This window comes from Bos grunniens, chromosome 10, assembly GCF_055505025.1.
Source record: "Bos grunniens cultivar Pamir isolate PY7600 chromosome 10, Bosgru_T2T1.0, whole genome shotgun sequence".
NCBI classification, from domain to species: domain Eukaryota; kingdom Metazoa; phylum Chordata; class Mammalia; order Artiodactyla; family Bovidae; genus Bos; species Bos grunniens.
In genome coordinates this window covers 55722644-55749785 of record NC_141174.1, presented here as the reverse complement: position 1 = coordinate 55749785, position 27142 = coordinate 55722644, and the positions used below count along the sequence as shown (strand labels likewise).

Here is a 27142-nt window from a genome sequence, read left to right as displayed (position 1 = left end):
AAATGCCACATGGTCTACAAATAAATATTTTAAAAATGCTCACTACAGTTTAACAAAATGTAGGGAGAGGGAGGGTAGGAAGCCCAGCCAGCAATGAGAGAATGAAAGCTCATAAACTTACATTTTCATGTAAAAAATAAAACACAACAATTAACAACAACAACAAAATAATAATAATATGTGGTCTTTTAATATAGGGTCGATTTTTTTAGCATGGAAAGTGTGTCCATAATAGTTTTTAAAATATACTACACAGATTATTATACCATATTAATTTAAAAGGAGAAAACATGTTTTCTCATGTTTTTTAAATAATATCAGGAGTATAAAGAGTCCTACTACCACTTTGAAAATACCTTCCCTTCTCACAAAGAGCAAAGGGTGTCAACAGTATCCTTTATTGTTCTTAAAGCAGGTAAGGGCTCTGTCTGCAAGGAGGGAACAGTTGTAAAAAAAAAAAAAAAAAAAACTGCCAAATCCCCAGTCATTCCTTTAATTAGACATCTTGCTTTTTTAGGCTTTTCTTTTTTTAATAAAGAGAAACATGCCCCTGAGGGTCCCAAATGAGAGAAAGCATTGGGATTGGAAGTCACCATAGACCCACAACTGCAGACAAGGTCATACAACAGATCAGAACATCCCAGTTGGCTGGATAGGGGTGCCTCTGGGTAGTCAGCCACAGGCTGCGGGCGAAATCCTTCCGTGCCCCAAACCCCACGTGCCCTGGGAGCAATGCTGGCTCTAGGGTTGGCATGTTGAAATGAGGGAGATTGAGAGAATCCTGCAGAGGCAGAGGCGGGAAGAACCGCAAATCACAAAGTATCCGAATGTTGTTTATTGCTTCATTTGAAGGTCTGTGTCTATCCTTCGGCATCCTAAAACGTATTACATTGTGAATTTTTAAGTATATCTGATACAAAAAGGGGAGACAGTCCCAAATTTGGCAACCCTATAGCATGAAACAGAGGTCCAAGGGGCTGGACAGCTTGACTGGGCTTACCAGAAGGGAAGAATGTCATTAAAGGGGGAGCCATTCTCTTTCTTTCTACAAAATTTTTACTCCTCTTCTTCAATTACATGTTGTAAATTATCTTTGTAACTTTGTAAAGTACATTACATTTTAAAGAAATATAAGCAAAACCTGTTACAGGAAGAGTATACTTACTTTTTTTTTTTTTTTTTAAAGACCCTCATCCAGCCTCTCCCCTATTACTGAACATAATTGAAGAACCCAGAGAGGAGAACTTAAGTCCACAAAAGGCAAGGAAACACTTACTGCTGTGTTTACCTGTTAAGGCTTGCAATTACCAGAGATTCCTCTGACTACTGTTACCAGCAGCCTGTTTGCTCAGGGGTTCATCAGCAGTGCTTATTAAGCCATTGCTCTTCTGATACACTGGCTTTAGACAAGCCAATGGAAGAGAGAAAATACATTGTTGGGTTCATTTAACAAATGTTTATTGAGCCTAAGGCTGAGTGCTGGGCCCTGGGATACAGGATAGATAAAGCATAATCCCCCTGTCCTCAGGGGCTCTTTTCTACAGACCAAGAAATTGGCTTTAGACATGAGCAAAGAGCTCGACCAGAGGGAATACAGCCAGACAGCAGGGGAAAGGGGCACTTCAGCTAGTCTCCGAAGAGCGAATGGCCAGGATGAATACACAGTGCTCTAAGAACATCATAGCTAAAACCACTCTCTCGTCTCACCTCCTTCCTTTCACTGTTGAGGAAACAAGTCCAGAAAATAGAAGCCACTAGACATTGGTGCCAGTATGAGAATGTAAAGTGCAGGTAAACGCTCTCGGGCCCAAGGTTACCCACTACAGAGCAAGCAGGTAAATCCAGCTCCCACTCGCTTTGAATCCTTAACTCTGGATGCAAAAGCCTAAAGAAGTGAGGAGGAGCTGCTTCCAAGATCCAATTTTACATTTTCATGGGTGGGCGGGCCCACCTTGCCACTCCGGTGGGGAGGTACAGGCATGAACTTGGTAACACAGACTTTGCAACACAAGCCTAACAGTACAGTTCCTCCATTGCCTAAAACATGAGAATAGGAGTGCACACCTTGCCTCGAAAACCGAGTTATAGGGATTCAACCTAATTCTGCATTTGGTGAGTGATTCAGTGGTTCAGAACGTAAAGCATCTGCCTATAATGCGGGAGACCTGGGTTTGATCCCTGGGTCGGGAAGATCCTCTGGAGAAGGAAATGGCAACCCACTCCAGTACTCTTGCCGGGAAAATCTCATGGACGGAGGAGCATGGTAGGCTACAGTCCACGGGGTCGCAAAGAGTTGAACACGACTGAGTGACTTCATCTTCAGTTTCACTTTTCAGCTTATACACAAACTCAGCATATATATGAAGCCAAAATCACGGAAACCTCATTCAAAACTTAAAACTCATAAACTCTAGAATTGTGTACCTGATACAGAATAGACAAAATAACCCTGAGCAGAATGAGGTTATTTGGAAATGGTCAGATACAAGAATCCCACACAGTGATCAGAAAATGGTCTTCAGAAACAATGCAATCAGGACTTCCCTGGTGCTCTAGTGGTTAACAATTGGCCTGGCAATGCAGCGGATGCAGGTTCAAGCACTGGTCAGGGAACTAAGATCCCACACGCCTCAGAGGAAGAGTCCACCCAGCCAAAAATAAATTAATTAAAATGTTTTTAAAAATGCCTTCAACCTGACTTCTCACCTTCTGCCTCCAGCAGGAGCCATCAAGGATTAAGTTGTAGCCCTGAATCTTAGGGCTAAAGGCAGTTACGCAAGCCCCCTAGAGACCTGTCACTGGGGAGGCTGGCGGGAGCCAGCAGGGGTGGGATGAAAAGCCAGCCTCCCCAGTGCACTTTTCTCTTCCCAGTTCATTTCTGCGAAGCAATGACCAAGTTCCTTCTATAACTTAAGAGGCCAAAGTGCTACAGAAGCAATATTTTAAAGCTGATACACAGGGCAGGGTCATACCCTCTACGGGTAAAATGAGGGTGAGATGGAAGAAAAACAGCACAAATAATCAGCAATTCAGTCTTGCCACCAGTAGTAAAGTTCTCTTTCTAGTTGTGATGCCGGTGATGAAAGAAAGAAGAGAGAAAACCCTGCCCAAGGTCCAGCAGACCAGGCCGGACCCTCGTCTTACTTGCTACGTGATCCCAGGCAACTGCCTTCACCCCCGACCTCAATCTTGTCCTCTATGAAATGGTCACTACCTGCCTCGTGAGTCGTCAGGAGGCCTAAGGCACAAGGTCATGTGCCAAGTGCTTTGCCTTAAACCTCATATGTTGTAAGTATTCCATAAACGGTCACTGGAACTATTAACTACCCAAGAGGCAAATCAGTCTGGCTCTTTGTAAAAACTACACGACTTTTGAGAGGCCTGACTGCAGCTGTACAGCAGTGCTGAGCCGGCAACAGCAACACTCGGGAGAACAGCCCAGGGCCAGTTCACCAGCTGGATTCAAGACGCCCTCTTTGGCAGCTGCGTCCTGAGCCTCCCCAACAGCCCCTTGAACCCTCTCTCTGCCTGCTTTTTCTGTGGTCGGTTCTCTGCTTCCAATATAGTCTCTCTTCTCAACAACCCACTTAAGTGCGTTAGCCTAGCTGAGGCAGCCTGCTCTGAAAAACAAGAAACAGCCCCAGTGTTTTCAGAAATGCTGACTTCAAAACAGGCACACTCATCCTACGAGGCAGAGACCTCATAGGATTCCACCTCAAGAATCTGAAAAGCGCAGAACTTAAAGGGAGGATTTCCCTGACAACACCATAACACAGTATAAGGAGATACGAGCTCAGACTCTGGTGAGGGTAACTTAACAGGCTCCCATACTCCCTGGTCAGGCTCATATCTCAAACCACTCAGCCTCACATCGTTCAAGAGAAGAACCCACCAGAGAAACTCCCGCAGGGTCTCTGAGGGTTTTGCAGGCACACACCCTATGCAGTTCACCGAGAGTCACACTCAAGGACAAGTCTCATGGGCATCAGGATCCCCTTAGACCTTTCTTCTCCGAGTGTGAGATACAAATCAGCAGCTTCAGCATCACCTGGACCTTGTGAGAAACACAGGCTCACAAGCCCCGCCCAGACCTACCCCATCGGGGTCCCCCTTTTAACTAGATGCCAGGTGACAGTGCTTGAGAGTATTTAGAACAAAGTATAGCCAGAATGGACTGTGATTGTTGACTCAGGTTTTCACTCAGTCTTTTCCTTTCTTTGTGGAAGAAAGGCAACTTTAGCCACTGGCACATAGTAGATAATCAATATTCGTTGAATGGATGAACAGATGAATGGGTAGTCTACCAAGTGACTCAAGAAACTTACCCTGTATTAAGTGCAAAGAAAGATGCAAGCATGGGCCTCAGAGACATTTGGGGGCCGGGAGAAGGCATCTAAAGACGAGGTTGTCAGTGGAGGCCTCTCTAACAGGAGCTCACATCAGGGGCGGCATGAAGCTACGCTGTGATGGATGAGCAGGCACATGCTGAGAAGAGGATGTCAGCCCTACAGGTCAGCACCTACACTTGCAACATAAAGGGTCTCTGGCTGTAGGCCAGTAAGGATAGATAAGACTCATAAGTTTCTTGGTCCAATGGTTAAGAACCCGCCTTGCAATGTAAGGAACATGTGTTCAATCCCTGGTTGAGGAACTTAGATCCCACATGCCGCGGAACAACTAAGCCTGCGAGCTGCACCTAAATCCATGTGCTCCAGAGTCCTTGAGCCACAACTAGAAAGTCCGTGAGGCACAATGGAAGATCCCACATGACTTGATGAAGATCCTGTGTGCCACAACTAAGATCCAACATAGATAAATAAATTTTTTTTTAATTTTTAAAAGAACCCTGGAACTAAGAAACTAAAGGGAAAAGAAAAAAATTATTTTAAAAAGACCCATAAGTTGGGCTCTGATGGTAGAAAAGAGCAGCTCTCAGGAGGCACATTCAGCAGGTCCCCGACTGTAAGACAGTTGGGGTCAGGAAGGCCGTGTCTGGAGTCACAGTTGCCATCTCCATGGCTCCTGGAGGAGGGTGTGCCAGAGGAGGGCTGAAGAGGGAAGCAGTCCATCAGCTAGACTCTGTTTCCTGGCCACAGCCCCTCCAGCCCAGAATCCCAAGCAGAGACATGGAGATTACTCACTGTTTTCTCCAAGTCGATCCAGGAACTTGCAGCCGAGCATCCAAGGGTCCAGGAGCTCAGTCCAGATGTTACCCTGCAACAGCACACTGGCCAAAAGGAGACAAACAACAGGAGTCAGTGCAGGTGGCCACGTTAGTGAGTAAGCAACACTGTCTCAGCATGGAATGACACTGACGGGGTTCAGATGATAAACAGCAGAAAAGCAAAGTGCCCCCTCGGAGCCAGTGGTCTCAGAGCGCTGTGCAGTGATACGGCAAACTCCTCTGCCCTCAGCGCCAGCAGAAGCACCGGCCCACCAGCAGCAGCTCCAGAGCAGTCTCTCTGCAAATCCCCCGATATGGAGTCTAGAGATAGGGCTGCAAAGGGCCCTTGGAGAGAATCAGGCCCAGCCCCTCTCTTTACAGACAAGAAAAGCCAACACTTAGAAAAGACAACAGGCCTTGTCTAAAATCAGCAGAGTATAAAGGCTAAGCCAGGAAGGGAATCGAGGAAGCAAGTCTATAAAAAAGCTTAAGTTTACCTGTAAATTACCTTCCTTCAAGAAACCTGGGTTCTAAATAAATGTTTTTCTTATCTGTTCTGGCTCTTAACAGACAGACAGAGCAGCCTGCAGTTCCAGATCTTAATTGTTTCCCGAGTTCTCTCTCCTTTATCCCCAAAGACTTTGAAGAGCCAAACTAAAACTCCTGGTTTTCTTCAAAAACAAAAGAAAACAAGGGAGAAAAAGAAAAACCCCAGGACTGTTCATATTTGAGTACAAGACGAAAAACCTAAAAACCTTGGAGAAAAACTTGAAGACCTAAAAATTCTGAATTTATGAGATATAAACAGCACAGAACAAACACAAAAGCTTCTCTTCCATACATCAGGTTTATAGACCCGAGAGACTAGAACATTCCAGGGACATGCCTGGAGACCATAAGAAGTGGTACACTTCAAAGACGAGGGGGCTGTCTTGTTAAAATAAAATGGATGATCAAAATGCCAAGTCTTTAAAAAAATGACACTTCTGATTATGTTTTTTTTTTTAATGAATTGTCGTCTAATTATATATTTAAAACATAATTATGTAAACCGTTACCTCTTCCCCTGGGGTTCTAGTTCCAACTGACCTTGACAAATCAATGTAACCTTGGGCATATCACACCTAACCATGCACGTCTTCCATCAACTCATCCATGAAAAGGCAGTGATGGGATAAGACTCAACTCTTCAGCTGGAGACTTCTGAAAATCCCCTACATTGCTAAAACACGCTGAAAGTACCTCCCATTAAGTCAGCTTATACAAAGCATAGTTACTCGCCTACTTTGAAAAAATGAATGTCAGTCATTATAAATTTAAATTGCCATCTCTTAAGAAATAACTACAAAGTTGGTGTAACAGTAGTCATGTTCTGTTTCCAGGGAGTTTACTTCAACAGTGACAAATCTGCCCCCACCTACACTAAATGGGGTATCTGGGTCTGTTTCCCCAAAGGTCCGTTATTATTTATAAGGATGAAAGTTAGGGTTTCTTTTGCATGAAGTGGAATTTAGGCAGTGAGGTCATTTGTTTTGAAACTACAGCAACCATTCCAGTTTTTTCCCCCCATTTTAGCATTTCAGTTACTCTGGGTCAAGAGTAAAAGATTAAGATTTCAGAGAAAATCCAAAGCCTGGTAGGCCACCCACAGAATGGTCAAAGATTCTGCCCTGGACAGTCCAGGGCACAACTAACCAAGGGGTTCCCTTTCCCAAGTTAGGCAAGTTCACTGACAAAAAGTCAGTGCAGACTTGCACACACACAGACTCATACATATTTCAAAGAATGTTCAACAGTCCCAGGATTCATTTTTTAAAAATAAACAAAAAAACAGAACCTACCATACTGACCACATGGTTCCTGATCCTTACAGGGCAGGAGGGTCCATAAACTCCTCTGGAAATATGATGAACCCTCTCGCCCAGAAGAAGGACATGATAGATTCAGTTTCAAATTTTCACAGAAATTTCTCTGTACCTCTGGCTAAGGACCCTGGCTTAATTAAAACAAGGAATCCCTTTTCATCTTTCTCTCTGAAATTTGTACAAGCTCTTGGTAAAGAGGGTCATGAGTGACAGTCCCATTTACAAAGTGATACACAAGGGCAGGGACCGGTGAGAAAACTGGCTTCGTGCAGCTCTTAGGATGGAGAGTATGACTCTGCAGCCAGCAATGCTAACAACTGTTCTTGAGGCCCTGGCTGTGCCTGGGAGCCTTTGCCAAACAGTTTCAACAGGGACCTTCCCAAATCTGGTTTTGCACTTGGCACTCAGTTCTTCAAAACAACAAAGAATAGCACAGAAACATATATAATACCATATGTAAAAGAGCCAGTGGAATTTGCTGTGTGACTCATAGAAGTCAAACCGGGGCTCTGTGACAATCTAGAAGGGTGGGAGAGGGTGATGGGTGCGAGGCAGCTTCAAGAGGGAGGGGACATATGTATACTGATGGCTGATTCATTTCAATGTATGGCAGAAACCAACACAATATTGTAAAGCAATTATCTTTCAACCAAAAATAAATAAATTAAAATGGCTGCAACAACACAACAACAAAAATCAACAAACATCTGCATGACTTAGGAATGCATACTAAGGTACCAAGGATCAGTTAAAATGAAAAACCAAGATGCTTATCATAACTCTGAGGTGATAGGGGGCGATTTTTTTTTTGTTGAGATATTTGTAATGTTGATTTCTTAGCCTGGCTGTTGGCTTCCCAGATGTTCAGATTATTCCTATACGTTGCATATATTATTCTCCATGTATGTCACAGAGTAAAGCAATCTTCCTTACAGAGAGATTCAGGCCAGGGACAAGGCTCTCCAGGACTTGTCATCTCAGCCCCAGCTCAAGACACAGCAGTAAAACTGCACTGAGCCCAGCAATGGTCTGAGGGTGGGGCCCACCAGGGAACAGTGACCAGCTCTGGCCCCTGGGACACCATCTATAAATAAGTCTTTTTTTTTTTAAACAAGTCCACGCCCTGGGACAGTCCGCTGTTCTGGGCTGAGGCCACGCTGACCTCCGACGCTGCCCATCACTCTGGGAAATGCTGGTGTTGAGTTTCTGTGAACTCACTGGTCTTCCTCTGCCATGCTTGGCAGGCCTATATCCTGGGGCACATTCTGTTACTGTGAACAATCTCAGCAAGTCTTCCTGAACCGCTGAGAAAGGAACAAAGCCCACACTCATATGTGGAGCTGGCAAGACTGCTTAGCCATCTCCTTCCTCAGCTGGATACAGAGGCTGGAGGGGCCTTACGTGTTCTCCTTCAGCTGCCTCATTACTCCACCCTCCTGGTGAGAATTCTGCTCATTCATTGAGCGGTCAAGACATCTACTGGCCAGAAAAAGAGGTAGACAGTGTAAGGAGTTGTGACCAATATGTTTAGATTCCTATCCCTTTTGTCGGAGAAGGAAATGGCAACCCACCCCGATAGTCTTACCTGGAGAAATTTCATGGACAGAGGAGCCTGGCGGACTACAGTCCATGGGAATCGCAGAGTCGGACACAACTGAGCGACTAACACTTACTTACACTTACTTATCCCTTTTGCACACTTACCAATACTATCTTGATCAAATAAGGAAAGTATGCTCCTTGCCTAATAGTTTGAGCAAGAGCATGCCATTCCAAAAAGACCCATCTTAGGGTAATCTTACTAGCAGATGAGGGGCTTCCCAGGTGGCACTCGTGGTCAAGAACCCACAAGCTAATGCAGGAGACATAAAAGACATGGGTTCAATCCCTGGCCAGGAAGATCCCCTGGAGAAGGGCATGACAACCCACTCCAGTACTCTTGTCTGGAAAATCCCATGTATGGAGGAGCCTGGTGAGCTGCAGTCCATGGGGTTGCTAAGAGTCGGACACGACTGAGTGACTTCACTTTCACTTTTCACTTTCATGTATTGGAGAAGGAAATGGCAACCCACTCCAGGGTTCTTGCCTGGAGAATCCCAGGGACGGGGGAGCCTGGTGGGCTGCCATCTATGGGGTCGCACAGAGTCGGACACGACTGAAGTAACGCAGCAGCAGCAGCAGAGTCAGACACAACTGAAGCAACTTAGCATGCACACACGCACTAGCAGACAAAGCTCTGATTTTTCAGTTACAACAGCCAAATATTGACACTATGACATCACATAACATTTTAACCTGGTTTGGAATAACCTACACCCATACCCTGTGGCTTTTTCATACTGTTCATGGGGTTCTCAAGGCAAGAATACTGAAATGGTAAATGCAGCCATGAAATTAAAAGATGCCTGCTCCTTAGAAGAAAAGCTATGACAAACCTAGACAGTATATTAAAAAGCAAAGACATTACTTTGTTGATGAAGGGCCATATAGTCAAAAGCTGTGGTTTTTCCAATAGTCATGTACAGATGTAAAAGTTGGACCATAAAGAAAACTAAGTCCTAAAGAATTGATGCTTTCAAACTGTGGTATTGGAGAAGACTCTTGAGAGTCCCTTGGACAGCCAAGAGATCAAACCAGTCAATCCTAAAGGAAATCAACCCTGAATATTCATTGGAAGGATTGAAGCTGAAGCTCCAATATTTTGGCCACCTGATGTGAAGAGCTGACTCACTGGAAAAGACCCTGATGCTGGGAAAGATTGAGGACAGAAGGAGAAGAGGATGACAGAGGATGAGATAGATGGATGGCATCACCGACTCAATGAACGTAAGCTTCAGTAAACTCCAGGAGACAGCGAAGAACAGAAAAGCCTGGCATGCTGCAGTCCATGGGGTTGTGACGAGTCAGACACGACTGAACAAGAACATACCCTGTGGAAGACAGACACACAGTAGACCGTGTTCCATAAAGGAAATAGTGCAGCTCTTCATCTCTATGTCTCTTCTACTCTTCTCCTAGCTCAATTCTGCAGTTCAAAAAAGCAAAGCAAGGGAGTTCCCTGATGGTTCAGTGGCGAAGACTCCATACTCTCAGTGCAGGGAGCCCAGGTTTGATGCCTGGTCAGGGAACTAGATCCCATGTGCCACAGCTGAGACTTTTACACATCAATGAGGCCAAAAAAATATTATTTAAAAAATGAAAAAATTTTATTTTAAAAATAAACAACGCAAAAGCCAAAATACAAAACCCACTCTCTAATATGTCACCTTCAAAAGTAGAACATCCCTCTGACTTCTGACCTTTCTCCTGAGTTCAAGACTGGCATAGCTTGCTGTGTGCCTGTGTGTGTGTGTGTGTGTGTATGTAAGCACTGGACAACACGCATGCATGCAAGCCCAACATTCTTGATGGACTCAAAACAATAGCTTACAGGGAAACTCTCGCTCAGAGCTCAGGAAAAGTAAAGGCCAGCCAATTCCAGAAAAACAAAGGGTTTTAGCAACTAACACGAGAACAAAATGATCTCATGCCCCTTTCCCACTGCGCCTGCGCCTAAGTGGGATCCTTCTCAAACTTGAAGTGCTCACTCAGAGGCAGTCACTGTTTCCACCCTAGGGAAACCCATGGGGAGGACGGCCAAGCCAGGAAGCAGATTCCAGAGGTAGCTTTTTGATGTTTAACCCAGAAGACCCACAGACGGGGACTCCTCAGCCAAGGAGGGGCCGGAACGCTCAGTGAGGCAGGAGACCTCATCCTCAGGGCATGAGTCACTACGTCCAATAGCCAGTTCCTTTACATCAAGGGCCTGGCCCAGGAATGAAGGTGGACCCTCCAATAACAGGCCTGAATCTCTGGGGCCCTAGACTGTGCTTAAACTTCCTTTCTTTCTCTCTTTTTTAATTTATTTTTGGCTGCACTGGGTCTTGTTGCCGCACATCTACTCTCTAGTTGTGGCGCTCAGGCTTCTCACTGAGACGGCTTCTCCTGTGGCAGAGCGTGGGCTCTAGGCACACAGGCTTCAGTAGTTGCAGCACATAGGCTTAGCCACCCCGAGGCATGTGGGATCTTCCAGAACTAGGGATCGAACCCACGTCCTCTGAATTGGCAGGCAGACTATTAACCACTGGACCACGAGGAAAGTCCCTGTGCTGACTCTTTCAATCCTCGAGATTCTCTTACGTCTCAGCGAACACAGACAGGAAAAGACCACACTCACAGGGCTCCTGGTGCCTTCCCCCCATTATCACATAGAGCGGCACACAGGCTAAAGGGACAGGTAAAAGCAGGGAGCGTGCTCCAGATTTCCTACACAGTGCAGACCCCACCCCCCGCCCTCCACTCCACAAACACACCAGAGGAGTTGTAGTTCTGGCTTCCTTGGAGAGAGGAACCATCAAGACGTAAATGCTCTTAAATCAATTTTTAATTCATCCCAAAAGCCCCTACATGCATTTTTAAAACAGCAAAAAATAATTCTAAGGCATTATTAATTTATTCTGTAAGCAAATACTTAATACATATGGATTAAGGATCCCTTGAATGACTTCCACAACACAATGAAATAGCCTGTGTTCCACCTCACAGTGGTGCTGGGGCAGGGATTGGGGGAGTAAAATATAGCCCCCAAAACACCCCAAAACACTGGCCATACCTAGAGGCTATTCTGTTTGCAAGAAACTCTAAATAAGTCACGTGTGAAGGTACGAATTATTTTTGAAATCAGCCAAACCTGCATTGCCTCCCGCAGCTGGGTGATCTTCTCCAGCGCACAACCCCCAACCACCGTCCCATGCACAGCTCTCCTGCAATTCCCTTTGCAGGGACCCCACCACTGTGCTTTTGATAGGGTACCAAATCATCTCTTCTCTGGTGTCTCACCTGGAGATCCCTGAGGGCAGCCTTAGTACCCTACACTGGGCACCCAGGAGATCAATAGTAAGGAACAGGTGGAAAGAGGGAGAGAGGTGATAACTTACAGAGGCCACTGCAGGTAACTAAGAGGAACGATAATAAAATTTGGGGAGGAGGACAGGTATAAGTGTACCTTTCCCTGCCCCCAGACCAGCATAGCTCAGCCAGTGCTCAATCAAGTTTGAAAACCCAGGACTGTGATAAAGATACAAAGAAACAGTCTTCCCAGAGGCCCAGCCCACATTGAGCAGCCAGCTTCCCCATCCATCAGCCTGACAGCAGCAGAGACAGAAGTAGACTGGAAGGCGCTGGGTGTCCTCTGCTCAGAGCTGCGTTTTCCACCTCCTTTCTCCTTTCTCTCCTGCACTTGACGTTCACTGATTCCAGCTGCAGTTCAAATCTCTTACCCGGGGAAAAGGCCCTGCACACCCTGACCCCCTCTTGAGCTCCCCTGGCTCAGCCACTGCACAGAGATGCCCCTCCCCTCCCACCCCCACAGCCGCAACCTAGCCCTGGGAGTGTGTCTGGTATCTGGGATTCTCCCCAGCCCACCACACCCTGCCTTCTCCTCGCCCCCTTTGAGGTTTGTCCCCAAGCCATGCCTTCCAGGAAAGCCCAACACCCTCATCTGATATCAATCTACCTCCCCTCAAAACCCAGATCAAATGCCCTCAAGCCTCCAAAATTACCCCTCTGAGCCTCCCAATCAAAATTAGCCTTTCCTTCTCCATATATGCCATGCCAGAGGCTTTTGTCCCCCTGTGAGACACCCAATATCCAGAGGGTTAGTTTCTGTGTGCCCTTTCACACTCCTCCCTAGACTGAGTTCCTGGAGGGCAAGAATGCTATGTAGGGAACAAAGATAAAGGTGGATCAAACAGTGAAGCCTCTTGACATAACAGTCCAGACTCGGATACCTACGAGATGCCTATGCCTTGGTGTTAAAGATTCTTATGGGTTTCAGGGTGACAATTCTAGAATCAAATCAAGCACACAAATAGCCTAAACAAGGGTTTATGGGTTTGAGGTTTTTTTGGTTTGTTTGTTTGGGTACACTCTAGTAACTCAACCACTCAACCATATTAGTCCATAAGTTCAGGCTCTATCTCCCCAGGAAATAGACTTCTTCAGTGTTCCTTGGGGACCAAAAAATACTGCAACTTCAAAATGCAGAGGCACACTCCTCTTTAGAAAAGACACAGTGTCTCGATAAGTAACATTATTAAAGAAGCTGAATTTATAAACTCACGCTCATGGCATAGATTTCTTTTTGAGACAGATCAACCCACACACTTTTTCTTCTGATTCATTGAATGTGTTATGCGGGTCTAGAATCCAGACATTTCCTTAAGTCAGAAAATCCATTTGCTTGTGAAAAGACAGAAATGGCAACGTCGTTATGCTGGTCTCCAATGAGAAGCCGGCTTACATGCTCCAAATAAAGTAAGGAGGCAATATTTGACCCCAGTCAAGAAGCCTCTGGGATCTATTTTCCCCTCAACACAAATGTTTCTCATTTGGTCCAAGCTCCGTTTCAATTACACGCCAAGAAAAGACAAAGAAAAGCCCACTACCACCCACTCCTGCTTTCATGAAAACATTATAAATTATCTTTATTACGTCATATAGTAAAGTGGCCTCACATAAGGCAACGCTGACAAATGGTTGCAGCAGCCGCTTTCCTGCCTTGTTCATAGGTGTCCCCCTGCTTGTCCGCCAGGCAGTGGCCTTTCCTCTCCAGAAAACAGCCTGGGGACGTGCTGATGCCTTTGATGTTTGTTTCTAAAGGACTGTCATGAACATCAACAGAATAAAACAACTTCTGTGTAACATTAAATAATGTTTATTTCAGCAACAAAACTTGAATGAATACAGTGTCTTAACAGTCTATCTTTCTTCAGCTAAGTCAATCCCAGCTGCAAGCTGGGAGGTCAGTAGTTTTAACTTCCACCTAGAGCCCACAGGCTGGGCTTCCCAGGTGGCACAGTAGTAAAGAATCCACCTGCCAATGCAGGAGACATGGGTGATGCAGGTTCAATCCCTGGGCCGGAAAGATCCCCTGGAGGAGGAAATGGCAACCTGCTCTGTATTCTTGCCTGGAGAATTCCATGGACAGAGGAGCCTGGTGGGCTACAGTCTATGGGGTCGCAAAGAATCGGACACCACTGAGCGACTGAGCACAACAACAGAGCCCATAGGCCAACTCCCTTGTCACCATTCAGGTAGAAGAATTTCAAAGAAATTGAAATCACCAAGCTATCTCCTCTGGCACTGTCCTTCAATTAAGTAAACTCTTAAGTGTTAAGCTCTGAGGGTCCTACAGGCTCACACTCCAGAATGGAAGCCAAAGCTTTCCCATTTAAACCAAAAAGAAAGGAAGGAAAGCGTGAAGCATCTGAATTCTAAAGACTAGACAACCTTTATCATCAGTGTCTCTTCTTCCCAAGGTCCTGGATGGTGATTGGTATGAACTTACACAAGATTCTATACTCAAGGTCTACCTTCTTCATTCCAACCAGAAATTTTAGATGCAGTAGGAAACTTGGAAATTCCTGGGCCCATGGCTTATCAAATTCTCCTGCCAGAATTTCACTAGACAGAAGAGGGTGGGCCACCAGGATTGGGAAGCCATTCATAGCAAGCATGAGATGTTCTTCATTTCATTCAAGTTCTATATCCTAGCTTCAATTCTTATCAGGCAGATTTTCCACTTACTCAATATGTACATGTGGCCAGTGCCTCTCGTGGCTTGTTCCACCTCTCCCTTGAGATGTTCTTTCTGTCGCTTCCTTAATAAACTTGTTTAAAAATATATATATTTATGTACATGCTAAAGTACCTCATCTTCCAAATTCCCTGGGTGAAATTAAGGCTCCAATAGTAACCTTAGGAGAATTCTGTGATTTCATACACCCAGGCTACGTTCACCACCCTGCACTTCATCGTGGTCCAGGAGGCAGGAATCTTGGCTCCGTTCTTCCCGCAGACGAGGAACCTGAATGTGTGATGACTTTACGAAGCGAGTTGGAGGCAGCCCCAAGTACAGAACCCAGGTCTCCGGCCTCTGAGTCAGGGGCTTTTCACCCATGTGCATCCAACAGTTCATGGCCACCCAGAGTCAATCCTTAACTCATAAGGTCCTGGTCCGCTTTAAAATCTGTCCCTACCTCTGCTCTATATTCAGGCAGGTTTAAGTTAATCAGTGTTTTCTTCTGAGCTTACCTCAAGGTTCACAAAATAGGAACTTGAATTTTCATGGGTTTCAGATTGCTAAAAATCCCCTTGGCCTTTGGAAATGTTTTGACTTCTCGCCCACTCACAGTGCACGGTGTCCCCATTGACACACAGTGCCTAAAATTAAACGTACAAGCTGCTTCGTGAAGGGCAAGTCAGCATTCAAAATCTAAAAAGAAAACCAAATCAAATCTACAAGGGAAAAGTGTCATCCCAAACACAATGCAATTCAGTTCAGAACCATGCTGACCACTTTCCTATAAATGGCCTTGGAGCCAGTGTTATCTACTGTTAGAGATGGTTCAGATGGTAAAGAATCTGCCTGCAATGAGGAAGACCCAGGTTCAATCTCTGGGTCAGGAAGATCCCCCGGAGAAAGGAATGGCTACCCATTCCAGTACACTTGCCTGGAGAATTCCACGGACACAGAAGCCTGGCGGGTAACAGTTCATGGGGTCACAGAATTGGACATAACCAAGGGACTAACACTTTGACTTCACATTTAAAAGCAAAAGGGGAAAGGGGCCATGCCAATATAAAAGTTATATCTCTCAATTTCGAGGGGCATCATATACATCTAAAGCAGTGGTTCTCCATAGGGAGCACTTTTAACCCCTCAAGGGACAGCTAGGGATACTTGGAAACATTTTTGTCTGTCACAATTTAAGTGGGAGAGGGAGATGCTACTACTCTCTAGAGGCCAGGGTTGGGGCTAAACATCCTATAATGCACAGGACATCCCCCACAAAAAGAACCGTCCAGCCCCAAATGTGAATGGTACTGAGGTTTAGTACACGTACCTAAAACACAGGAAGAATACTAGGGTGAAGTCAGGAGTCCTGTTTCTTCCCCCGTGGGCTCTTGGTCTGGGCAAAGCACCTGAATTTCTGGGTCTCTGGTTCACTGTCACTCAAAGACGTTGGCCTGTCTCAGAGACTTTGCAACCTCAGCACTGAATTCAAACATTACCTCTGCAAGCCTTCCAGCATGGCAGCTCTCCAAGCCTTGTGGCTACTGTTTCTTACCCTAACACCCTTCACCAGGGGCATTTCCCACCAGTCCTCTCTCAGGTCCATCACATTTCCCTTGGGAGGAGGAGCAGTGCTGAAAGCGACCTGTTTCTTAGTATCACCAAGCGCCACACACATCCTCGGTGATCTCTGAGGTCACAGAAATAAAAGCAGAGGGTTCCTGGATACAACCCTCTTCCAACTCTAAAACCATTCTACGCGGTCAACAAACCAAGGACAGACATGTAAGCTTCATTTTACATTCTATATTCTGCTTTGAAAAAATGCCTAAGCAAAAAAAAGAAAAAAGTTTTATAATAGAAGAAAACAGCATGGCTACAATGGTATTCAATGATGTAAAAGGTTTTTTTGCATTTTCATAATATTTGGCAGCCATCAACCAGCCTACCACCCCAACTTAAGGAGCAGACTCGGTATGAAGTCACAGTTTTGTGGACAGTCAACATGAGACCATCTTCCCATTCTCAAGACCTTCTCTACTGGCTCCAGCTGTAGACACCACTTCCATGAGACCAGCTTAGCTGAGAGGCTGAGCCCCTCCGTACACAATCCAATGGTATCTAAAACCACAGAACCCAGGAATTGTTTTACAAGTAGAATTCTCATTTTTAGGAAAACAAATATAACCTGTCTGACTAGGGGGAGAACATCAACATGTTAAACTGCCTGCATAAGTCCACATTGCTCTCTCTCTCAATGAAGGCAAAAGAGCAAACCATTTGTCCAGTCATGCTGCTTAGGAATCCCCTTGTCTCCACTGCGCTCAAAGCCAATGATTCTCCAGATCCCAAGCTGGGACACAGTACCTGGATTCACAGGAAAAGCAGAAGCCAACCAGAAGAGAAAAGAGGGAAGTGTAATTTCTAAGACTAAAATGCAATAGCACACACCCCTGCTGCAAGACGAAGGGTTTTCACACATTTCATTTGCCTCAAAAAACAAATAAACCAATACTCCCCACAAGTTTCCAATACATCCATTATCCATAAAGCAAATGGGAAGAAGAAATTCAAAAATCATTTAAGAGGAAGAACAAAAACTAGTGAAAACTCTACAGATGGCAACAGAGAGTTAATGTCTTGAGGCAAGGCTTCCTCTTGGCAAGTACAAATCCGAAATCATAATAAAGATGCTGAAGGATTTAGTCATGAGCCCTCCCCTCTGCCATCAGAAGGAATGGCAAAAATGCAGAGTGAGTGCTGGGAGCCAGAACATTTCATTTCTTTCTAACTGTGCAAAGAATTTGCATTTAAAACGAGCATTGCATCAGTGCTTCTAAGAATGCTTGATATTGCGCTGCTAAGAAGAAGAAAAGTGGTCCTCCACAACATCAAATTTCTAATTATTTAATTGCAACACAAGTATCTGGGTTCCCTGGTGGACTCAAGAACACTTGTAGCTAATTACATCTTCCTAGTCAGGTGAAACTTCAAACACAGTCAAATACAGACAACTCTAAAAATACACTCAAAATCACATTACTAAACAGTAACAAGGATAAAAAGTACCTTCCTGGTGACTAAACACCCCATGAGTCAAACTTTACTTTCTATATAATTTCACATTTACAAGGAAAGTAGTATCAAAGAGATAAAGATTTGTATGAACTAAAAACCATTAGGAAAGCAAAAGGCATTTTTTCTTGAGCAGCTGTTTGTTGAACATCTACCGTGAGAAGGATGGGGTGCTGAAGCAGGATCAAGGTAGCAGGACTCAGTGGCAGGAAAACCCAAGAGAGACGCCCCTCCCACCCAAGCCAGGAAGGGGAGTGCTTATATACACAGGACCTATAAATTAATAACCCTGAATCTCAGCATCTACATTCAAAACACAAAACTAAAATTTGATTTTTTTTTAAAAGGAAGAAGGATGAAAGAGAGGGATCCAGGGAGAAACACCAGAGAGTGCCTCATTTCCTTCACCAACAGAAGTGGCATCAGGGCTTCCCTGGTGGCTCAGATGGTAAAGAATCTGCTTGCAATGCAGGAGACCTAGGTTCGATCCCTGGGTTGGGAAGATCCCCTGGAGAAGGGAATGGTAACCTACTCCCAGTATTCTTGCCTGGAGAATCCCATGGACAGAGGAGCCTGGAGGGCTGCAGTCCATGGCGTCACAAAGAGTCAGACACAGTGGAGTGACTAACACTTTCATTTCACTCCCTTCAGAAGCAGGATCAGAAAATGGGGATGTCAGTCAATGGCTTTGTCCTAAGTAATTTGTTAAAAGTGGGAGGGGTTTTGTCTTCTTCACTCAACAACATCGCAGAGTAGAAAGAAATACTAGAAAAATATTAATACAAGTTTTAAAAAAAAGGGTTACCAGAGCCGTGGGGCTGGAAAGAAGGCAAGAGCACCCTGTTTTGCAGGGGAATAAATGCTCCAATGAGACACGAGGCTCTTGTGATCATAGCCACCAGCTGAACTGAACAACACAAAGGGAATTCTTGGGAATCTGAAGCTGTTTTCCCATCTCCTTCCACATCTTCCTCATGTGGGTGGCTGCTCTGCGGTCAGGATAGCTTTTCACCAGCGCTAGATGACTTCCTAACAAGGGCATTTTAATTAAAGATGAGACATGAGGCAATGCAAGCGAAAAGAGCCCTCAGCTAGGGATGGTGTCCAGCCTGAAGCCTCCATGCAGCTCCCGTTCCGACCAGGGCCTGGCACCAAGCTGGCTTCATACGTGCTGGTTCTGAATCTGGACAGGCGGCCTGGACCCGCTGGCAAGAGCCACACCCGCAGCTCAGGGCCATTTCCTGTGCTGGCTCTCCCGTTATTTCAGCCTACTTCGCTACCCCACCCTTCTCCCCCAAACCGAGTGTCCCCCCCAGCTAAGCAGACTTCCCCAGCATCCCCAAGGGGTGACACCTCTGTCATCCGTGCCTGGCAAATTCCCAGGCTGGGGATCTGGACCATGAGGGTCCAGGGAGATGAGTCACTGGCTCAACACCAAGAACCCAGCAGGTAGTGCTGGTTTCCAAAACAGATGGCCCTAACGACTCATGGAGCAACCAGCCAACTCCATGGTGCTTCCCTTAACTGGACCGCCCACAGGGCTTTCAGACTGAGGCCAAGGGCCAGCTGTGGACAGCTGATGCATGCCACCCCACTCTCTTCTGAGGGTTTCTATGAAACAACAACAACAAAAACCCAGCCCTCCTCCTCCTCCTAACTCCTACACAGATTGTCCCAGGCCATTACCTCATCAGCTTGGATAGGGTCTAGCCAACACTTGGACTTTCCTGTGCTGACCCGGCCATTCTTGAGCCAGCAGCAATCTCCCTCAGAGCTCTCGTGTGTGTTCTTCCCTCTGCCTGCAGTATTCTGGCCCAGGTGCCTCACCTGGATGGCAAACTTTCATCCTTCAAGTCTTAGCTTAAATGTCATCTCTCAAGAGACTCATCCAAAATACCTACCCCCTACTCCTCGGCTCCCCCCTCACTAGGCTTTGCTCCTCTTGCTCCCAGCTGTCGGCCCAGGACTGGAGCGGAGCTTGGCCCATGGTGGATTCCCAGGCATGATTTACTCCACGAATGAATGCCCCGGGAAAAGTAAATCAAAACCACATCTGAATTCTCGCTCCTCAGAATAAATCCATCCGTGTCAAAATGCACGTACAAGAATATGCACATCAGCTTGTTTATAAGAGCCCAAATCTGGAAACTACCAAAATGTCCGTGAACAGAAGAGACCCTATGAATAAAAGGAATAAATACTAGACAACATCGGGAATGACAGTCTACAATTCACAGGGCAGCATGGAAGCATCTCACAACCGTCATGCTGAACAAAAGCAACGAATAACAAGGACACACCGGCAGGTTCCATTTATAGAAAGTTCAAAGTCAAATCAGGAGAGCGATTCCAAGGAGGACGCAAAGTCGCTGTTGGGGGCACCTGGGATTCTGGCTACACTCTTTCCTGATCTGGACACAGGTTATACAAGCGTGCTCAGTTTGAGAATTCATCAAGTTGTAAATTTATGATTTGGGTACTTCAATTCTATTTCAACAACGCTTCAAAACAACATCTGAAATAAACATGGGTTTCTTTTCTCTTTTTAAAAAAATATTTATTTATTTGTCTGCACCAAGACAGATCTTTGATCTTTGTTGTAGCATGCGAGATCTTTAGTTGGGGGCATGCAGGATTCAATTTCCTGACCAGGGATCGAACGAAGACCCCCTGCTTTGGGAGCACAGGGTACCAGGGAAGTCTCTGGAATTTTTCTCTTAAAAGAGCCAACTACAGACACTATTCTGCCACAAGGCCCGACATCCTACACCCAGGCTTCCTTGGATGGTGTTTTATGGGTGTGCAACACTAGCCTCCCTCTACATACATCTAGCATGTTGTCCAGCTGCCATGTGACTGCATTTAAGGCTTCCAGGGCTCAAATCCACCAGGACAATGCTATCTGCTACAATATTCTTCTTCCTCATAGTCCCAGAAATGCAAGACTGGGTCCTAACATTACTGACTTTAGATGGAAACAGGTGACAAGAATCACTGCCTACATAGGCTGAATGCTTGTATCCCACTTGTCCCTGCCCCCAAAATTCATATGTTGAAATCCTACCCCCCAGTGTGATGGTATTTAGAAGATGGTTAGGTCATGAAGATGGAGCCCTTGTGAGTGGGGTTAGCACCCTTATAAAAGAGACTCTAGAGAGCTCCCCAGCTCCTTCTACCATACAAGGACTCAGTGAGAAGATAGCCATCTGCTTATGAACAAGGAAGTAGCTCTCAGATACCAAATCCATCAGCACCTTGGTCATTGTAGACTTTCCAGTCTCCAGAACAGTGATACAAATTCCTTTTGTTTATAAGTTGCCCTGTCTGTGGTACTGTTAGAGCAGCCCGAATGGCCTAAGATGCATTCCCCTACAATCACAGCACATGGGCAGACACGTGAGGCCACAACTCAGCTCAAAACCCAGTGACCTGGACTTCCCTGGTGGTCCAGTGGTTAGGAATCCACCTGCCAATGCAGGAGACACAGGTTCCATCCCTGGCCACGGGCATTCCACATGTCACCGGGCAACCAGGCCCTCACACCGCAACTATGAGCCCATGAGAGCTTGTGCTCCACAGCTAGAGAACAGCCCCTACTCGCCCCAACCAGAGAAAGCCTGTGAGCAGCAGTGAAGACCCAACGCAGCCAAAATTAGTTTTTAAAAAACCAATGACCTGAGGCCCTGGGTCACACAATGAGAACAAGAAGCATGGGTTACCTTCTATCTTTCTAGTAATTTCTTCTTCTTAAAGTTGTTCGTGAGAACCAATCATTCAAGGGAAACTCCTCTTAGGCAGGAAAAAAAAAACCAATGAGTGACAAAGCAGTGGCCTCTTGGCTCAGTCCAAATCTTAGGAGCAGAGACAGCTAAATGGCCCCAGGCCAACTATGATCTGGAGGACACACGGCCAGCAGAGAATCAGAGGGAGGAAAAGAGAGGACTGCGCCTGCCCAGGACATCTACTGAGACACAGCCAGTGACAGACAGGTCTGTGCGTTCAAGGGCCCAAACCTCAAATACCAGTCAGATCATGATCCTACTGCCAACCTGCAAAACAGAGGTCCACACTCGACTTGCCCGGCATGCGTGTGCACTTTCACTCACACACATTCCACACACTTGCACACACACTCTCACCTCCAACTCAAATAAACTTCCCTCTGTTGAAATTAATCTCACCAAATACTCCGGCTTGAGGAATAGTGCAAAGGTATACAGTTACTAGGGTTTCCCTGGTGGCTCTGACAATAAAGAATCTGCCTGCAATGCGGAAAACGAGGGTTCAATCCCTGGGTTGGGAAGATCCCTGGAGAAGGGAATAGCTACCCACTCCAGTATTCTTGCCTGGGAAATCCCATGGACAGAGGAGTCTGGCAGGCTACAGTCCCTGGGTTCACAAGGATTTCACCTTCCACTTTGTGGAAGACACAACTTAGCAACTAACATTTCCTCTTTCACACCCTGCTTTATAAAATATGTCCCCTTCCTGAATGAAGTACATTCCTGTTTTGTCATCCTATCTATCTATGCTTCTGCCCTGGAAAGGTAGAAAGAGCAGATCAATTGATCTCTGTTGCAATTCCTTTTTTTTAAACCAGACCCACTGGTTTCCAAAGGTAACCTGTGCCGTGTGAATGAGCAGACTCCTGGGATGGAGGTCCCACTACCATGGCCCCCACTCAGGTCCACTTGTCACGGGGAAGTGAAATGGGAGAGGAGGACAGGAAGAAACTGCCTGGCTGAACTCGTCTGGGCAAACAACAGGACCCCTCGAACCGGCACGAAACTCTCAGTTCTTAAGTCTGTGGAACCCCTCCCCCACCTAGCGGTCTGGGAGCCGCTCCAGGAACGGTACAGACAGCCAGGACCAGCCAGACACGGCCCTTTCCTGACAATGAATCCATGTGCCGTTTCTCATTAGGCCCAGCTCAGGAGGAGAAATGAGAATCACACAGGGACCCAGGGCCCCAAGGTGACAGCAACTGCAAACTTGCCAGTTCTAATTCCCATCTCAAGGAACGCGCGGCGGTGCAGGGGGCAAACCCTGCCTCAGCTTGGGCTTGGAGAGCAAGTGGAAGGAGGCACAAGAGCAAGCTTTGTCCCCCATCGCTGGCCCCAGGGGAGCGTTCGCCCATCGGCGATGCCAGCAGAGCCACAACAGAGCTGGTCCGGGAGCCGCTGCGAATAAAGACCCCATTGTTGCCGCCTGTGAGGTTTTCAAAGCCCACGACACAGAAGCCAAGGCCTGACAACTGTCGGGGAGGAGCAGCAGGTTGGACTTGTCTCGTCACCATCATCTGAGGAAACCTTTTACCCATTTTCTTGGCCAACCTGCCTCCCCACGACTGCTCTTTACACCAGGACAGGGAGCTCGAGACATGACAGGCCACAGGAAAGGACAGAACAGCAGGGACTCCGTCCTGGGCGTGCAAAGCGGAAGGTAACAAATGAGAGACTGGCTAAAGGTGAGCAGAGAAGGGGACCAAATGTGACTTGGCCACCCTCCCTGTAACCCACCCAGGGTTCCTGCACCTGGCATCTGGCCCTCACTAAGGCACAGGCAAGCATGTGCCTTTGCAAGTTCCCACACACCTTCCTTTTGTCCAGTCCCTCAGCTTGTCACGGCCTTGTCAGCCAAAGACGGCGAAGGCGCCAACACAAACCAGCCAGCTTCCTGCCTCTCCAGATCCCACAGCCCTCAGTCCCGGCGGGATCCCTCCCTGGGCAGGACCACTTTCCCAGGGAGGCAGGCCATTTGAAAAGCCTCTTCTGCCAGTAAGGCTGGACCACCAAGTAAGATGGGGCCCAGCTCCCCTGCACAGTCATCCACCCCTGCCTGAAATAATTCACAGCTCAAATATTCAGAGTTGCTCAGTTGTGTCCGATTCTTTGCGACCCCATGGACTATAGCCCACCAGGCTCCTCTGTCCATGGAATTCTCCGGACAAGAATACTGGAGTGAGTTGCCATTCCCTTCTCCAGGGGATCTTCCCGACCCAGGAACTGAACCCACACTGTAGGTGATTCTTTGCCATCTGAGCCATCAGGGAAGCCCAAATGTCCCCTGGAAACCCAAGGAGATCCCCCTTTACAAAGAGCAGACAGCACATGGGCAAGCTACAAGGCATGTCAAACACTCACAAATTTTAAGACTTATTTCGAAAGCATGATGTCCTACTATCAAACCCTCTCCTCCCCAGACCCCCATCCCACAGTCTAATCCTAGGGATTCAAAGAGCCCTGCACACCCTCTTTCCTTCCAGAAGGCAGCAAGAGCAGACAGAGCAAGGGAGAACCTCAGCGGTGAGATACGTTCCAGACAATACCCCGGGACAATGCCAAACCCCAAGAACAGAAATGGCCATACGTGTCTGTACGGAGATCAGAGCCTCTGAAAGCACCCTGACTATGTGATAAGCCCTCGTACCCACCCCAACCACTAAGAATCTAAAATTAGCCAGAAAAAGCGAGCACTCAGCCCCACTTCTCCTACACAGCACCTGATAAGTGTCACTACCTCCTCTGGCAATGGCTTGTCTCGGGGAGTGCTATAAATACCACCGAGGCCTACCCGATGTGAATTATGAATACCAAGAATAGTTTCAGGGTTTCCAGGCACTGGCTATGTGACAGAGGTGTCAAATTCAAAGTCGCCTGTGCAAGACGCAGATGCAGGGAACACGCAAACCCCTTCCACCCCGCCCTGCCTTCTAAACCTTGGGGAGGATTCCTCCAGCACTGCCACCTCCTGCACGGCTGAAACCGCTGCCAGCACCACCGCCCTAGAAATCCAGTGAGATGCTCTTCGCTTCTTATCAAATTGCTAGGAAGTTTGAGATGCAGGGACTTAAGTGGTTTGAAGTTATAGATAAAGACAAGTAGGATTTTAGCTTTCTTAGGTACTTAAATCTCAGCGCTTTTAAGGGATACGTGTGTGTACTCAGTCACTCAGTCGTGTCTGACTCTTTGCAACCCTATGGACTGTAGCTCGCCAGGCTCCTCTGTCCATGAGATTCTTGGAGGCAAGAATACTGGAGTGGATTGCCGTTTCCTATTCCGGGGGATCTTCCCAACCCAGGGATCAAACCCACATCTCCTGCATTGCAGGAGGATTCTTTACCACTGAGCCATCAGGGAAGCCCTTTAAAGGGGTGAGGCCCTTGCAAACAGAGGCTGGCGGGGAAGCAGGTATTGACTGGATGACCCCAAGCGATTTCTGTCTCCCTTGCACCTTGCATCCAGAGGGTGTTTAATTGATGTCTGTGGAATGATCTTCAATTGGGGGGCTTTCAGGGGTTCAAAACTGCAGAATCCTAACCCCTAGGGTCTTGGCTGGTGGCACTGGCACAGATAAGGGAACTTGCTGAAGAGCAGAAAGTCAGCTAGGACACTGGATTGGGTGAGAGATAAAGCCCTCGGCACAGGGAGTAGGGAATGATTTGGGAAGACAGAAGGCCAGGGATGCCGATATGCATAGACATAAGAAACAGGACTGACGGGAAGACAAGAAGGTGGGTCCACGCAGTATCGTGTTCCAGAGGCGAAAGGGAGAGAGAGTGTTAAGAGAAAAGGATGATAAACAGCAAGATGTTAAGGGAGGCCAAGGATCCAGCTGTGACAGTTGGCCCCCAAAGGGGGTGGGGAGGATCTTCCAGAACAGTGTTCTGCTCAGCGGTAGCTATGGAAGTTGAAGAGCAAGGGCAAGAGGTATAGGCTACACCTCTTTTCTAAAGTTTGTCAACTGATATCTAACGACACTGTACTAGTAGTGAGAAGAAAAATAATCACTCCCCATCAATTTACAGCCCTAGGCTTTTAACACCCTTTCTCCCCAGTGTGCCTTCCCGCCTTTGCGTCTTTGTTCTTCCTTCTCTCCCAACCAGAACAATCTGCTTTTCAATGTCGTACAGAATCTCCAAGCTCAGTTGAGGCTGCACCTCTGGGAACCCTTCTAAGTTTCCCAGGTCCCCATCACTTCCTGTCCCTGTTGGGTACCACCCTCCTGACCCACAAATGGCTGCGACTGTGTGTCCTCTCTCATCACAAACTCCTGTAGACAGCGCCAAGGTCTCACTGTTTCCGTGTTTCTCTCAGGAGGTACCATAATCCTTTGTCCATGAGACAGCCTCAAAAAACAGCAATTAATAAGACTGTTTCTTTAAAACCAGTTGTTTTCTCCCTCCTTTGCCCAGATTCTTTGCGCTTAGTAACAGTCGTAACTGCCCACACACCATCCCTATGTCAAATATTTCCCCAGCGTGTGTGATTCTGTCAGCCCCTTGGGAAGAACAGAACATGGCAGTGAATCTAAAGGACTGGAGTTGGGGGTGGAGGGAGAGAAGACAAGATACTAGAGTTTCTCTCTTCTCTTCCCCAAGTACCGCCTCCCCCCAACTCCCACTCCATCCCACATAGTCAGAGGAAGCCAGGGCCTTGGGAAGAATCCTCTGGAGGCATCACTTCCAACCTTTATCCCAAGGAATTCAGGACTTATTAAGCTAGCCTAGGTCATTTTCTTCTCTGAAGGGCTGAAATAATGGAAATCAGACTTCTAGAGTCTGAGCTAAATACCTGGAGCTGGGATTTCCCAGATGGTCCAATGGTTAGGACTCTGCACTTCCACGTCAAGGGGCATGGGTTCAATCCCTGGTTGGGGGACTAAGATACCACACGCCTTGCCACACAGTCAGAAAAACAGAAAACCTGGACCTACATGCTTGGAACAAAACCCCTTTCCTGCCCCGAGCCCTGCCCTCCCAGGGTCAAGATGAGGTCTGACAGAACTGAGCCAGGAGGAGCCAGTGGGCCAGATGCAGCAAGTCTAACAACCAGACCTAAAAATGACCCGACACTCCATGAAGGTAACCCCACATGGTAATTCCCACTAAGGCTCCTGGACAGAGAAGCAACAGCTGGGCAGGAGATAGACAGACCTCCAGCAGCCACCAACCTCAGCCAACCACACTCCTCCAGTGAGCCTGGAAGCTGCAAGGATGGAACATGAGAATGTCAAGGCCTGGCCTCTCTCATATGTGGGGGCAGCAGCTGAAGCCCTCTCTCCCTTGGGGTCCCAGAGGCCCCCCTTCTCTCTCCCATTTCTGCCTGCCTCTGCCACCAACACTTGCTTGAGGACTGCTCTGCAAACTGACATCAGTGGAAAGGAAACATCCAGTCTATAGTCACAGTTGAGTCATTAATTATGGCATTAACTTTCCTGGGGAAGAAAAAGGCCAAACGAGCCACCAATTGCTAGGGCTTCAAAACACCAAAATGAAGTGCGTATGCCCTTACGGTGAACAAAGGATACTGCATACATATGTCCTGGAAGTTTCAGGAGGCATCCTCAGCGGGCAGACCCCTCAGCTCTCCCACAGGCTGCTGGGGGCCTGCGATCGCATTTGTGGGTGGGCCTGGCCCTGTA

General features: G+C 46.9%; 1 protein-coding gene across 37 annotated transcripts in view; it reads right to left on the bottom strand.

Moving 5' to 3' along the window:
- The window catches only part of TLN2 (talin 2), a 496882-nt gene that overhangs the window by 401181 nt on the left and 68559 nt on the right, over positions 1–27142 (bottom strand). For 34 of the 37 annotated variants that reach the window (XM_086321322.1, XM_086321364.1, XM_086321363.1 and 31 more), the window contains exon 2: positions 5142–5227. The exons of the other annotated variants lie outside the window; for them this stretch is intronic. The gene's annotated coding sequence lies outside the window, so the exon portion shown is untranslated. The remainder of the gene's footprint in view (positions 1–5141; positions 5228–27142) is intronic. 37 annotated transcript variants of the gene reach the window in all.